The sequence below is a fragment of the Camelus bactrianus genome, unplaced genomic scaffold (genome assembly GCF_048773025.1).
Source record: "Camelus bactrianus isolate YW-2024 breed Bactrian camel unplaced genomic scaffold, ASM4877302v1 HiC_scaffold_27, whole genome shotgun sequence".
Taxonomy (NCBI): domain Eukaryota; kingdom Metazoa; phylum Chordata; class Mammalia; order Artiodactyla; family Camelidae; genus Camelus; species Camelus bactrianus.
Window position 1 is genome coordinate 1,042,783 of NW_027413941.1, and position 2,574 is coordinate 1,045,356.

Below are 2,574 nucleotides of genomic sequence, written 5' to 3' on the forward strand. Positions count from 1 at the left end.
TTTAAGTGGCCAGGTGGGTTGCTCAGAGTTTTTTATTTATTTATTTATTTTTTTAAGCAGTAGGTCTCCACCTGGAGTAATTCTTCCCTGGGACATTTGGTAAGATCTGCAAAGATTTTTGATTGTCATACTAGGAGTGCAATGCTATTGCGATCTCATCTAAGATGCTGCTAAATGTCATAAAATGTACAAGTCAGCATCGCTCCTCACTCCCCCCTACCACAGACACACACACAAGCACAATCCCGTCCAAAATGGCAATAATGCCAAAGTCCAGAGACCCTGGTCTAGAGGAGCCAGGCCTTCCTTCCCAGATCAGGAGCACACAGGTAGTTTTTGCTCTCAGTCTTTCAAATTGTGTAATTAAATCCCAATGACACTTCTATAATTGAAACAGAATGGTTGTGCTTAAATTTAAACTACTCTATTATAACGAAATAATGTTATCCTATTTAAAATTTACAGGGAACAGATTTCAAATGATTTAGGGAAGAATCTGTTATTCAAAGGGAAATAATAGGCCCAGGTCCCCAGTGTGGGATTCCATGAAACAATTTACATAATACATTTACCATTTACTAAATGGTATTATTTATTATTATTATACAATTTTAGTTTTATAAAGAAGCTTTCATGTACCTTGTTATTAACAATAGCCCCAAATCACTGCTTAAAAAACTCATCTGTTACCGAAGTTGTAAATGAATCATTTCCTTGTGATGTCAGGGATCTTGGGGCCCATAAAAGGAATTTTTTTAGTGTCTATCAGAGTACACTACAAAACAGATATCATTAAGCATATGAAAAGCAATATAATGCCCTTGCTTTTTGAGAAGACTTAGAAGAAAACACTTATTTAATCAGATCCTCACACTGAACATTATACAAAGAAATGTGCAGCTTAATTAGGATTAAATTTAAGCCTTGTTTAAGTTGTAATTTAAATTATGCTTTTATGTTAACTTTTTTAAAAATCTATTTATGTGTATTTCTGAAATTTATTTGGATGGATATTTAGTTATATCATATTTACTCCTCTCATTCTTTCTAAAATAGAATCTAAAATAGATTGAGGGTTGTTTATCATCTGAAAGTTAACACTCAAACTATAGATGATTTTTAGCTCCTTACGCCGTTCATTTTTCCCTCCATTGGGAACTGGCCAAATGCTGTAGTTATTTAGAAGTCTTTTCCATTGTCTCCTGGAGAGAGTGACAAGAAACAGAAATGGGATAGGAGAAATTAGCCTAATGCATTGACTTTAGAAGAAATAAATGTGAAAGCTGTTATTGTAGAGTTTTGCAGTTGGATAACTATTGTATAAAGTGACAGAAAACCAATTTTTATAGAAGTTTTATACCATTAAATGTATATTTAATTTTTTTTTGAAATTCTTGTTTTTCCCTTTGTTACTTACAGATCAAAATTTATAATGAGTGCTTTTTGTTATTTTTTCTTCTCCATGAAAGTCATTTTGATAATTAGTCAGTTTATTACTGTGTTCCTTGATTTTAAGTTATTTCTGCTTCTTCATTACCTTGATTACATTATCTTATACAGTGACCCAAAAAACTGCTGTTACCCCTTTTATTTACTGATTGATAAGGCAGTGAAAATAGTTAGCAGAAATTTTGTAAAAACTGAAGTGTGTCATGCATGTGGAAGAATTTAATTTTATTTTTCTTGAATCTATATCCTGACATTGATGTTGTCATTCAAAACTGCTTTAAGCATTGCTTTCTAAATTCTTACATTTATTCAACAAATATTGAATACATATAACACATCAGAATGTCCTTAGACAAAGGGATATAATGATTAAAACAAAATATGCCTGCCTCCACAAAACTTGCATTATAGCATCCTCTATCCTTCTGATTATGGTGTTTCTCTTTCTCAATCTATGCATTCATCTTTTTAACAAATATTTATGGTGTTCTTATGTGCTTGGATTTGTTCTACATGTTTGGTACATAATGGTGAGATGATTACTATCTTCGTGGTTTTTAAATTAGAATGGGGAAATGAATATTATATAATAAAGGCAGACATGAATACAAAATAATGACATTTTACGTACTAAGAGACAAGTGCTTTGTAAGAAAACAATCTGGGTAGCAGATTCTTGTATAGAATATGCAGCCCAATATTGTCCTTAAAGAAGTAAATCAACCTGAGAGCTGAGTGAAGAGAAGGAAATAGCCATGCCCAAGAATTCAAATTCATGTTTTTCTGATAGAATATCATTACATTTAAGTACTGAGATGGGTAAAAGTCACAGTCTTCAGTACACCAGAGTCCAGTGCAACTGAAATTCAGTGAATAAAAGGAGAGAAAGATATTAGAAGATGCTGGGTGGTGGCCCTGATGCTGAAGATCAAGAAGGTGTTTTTTGGAAATATAATTATCAGGAATTGGTGATTTTTTGTATGTGAGGACTAAGGAATACAGAAATATCAAGGATGGCCCCTAAAATCTGAGCTTAAGCAGCAAAATAGGGGACATAGTTTATGGAAGGAGTGAGATGAGTTTGCAAAATGTGTTAGAGACACCCTTTCTGGCACTAAAGCAGAG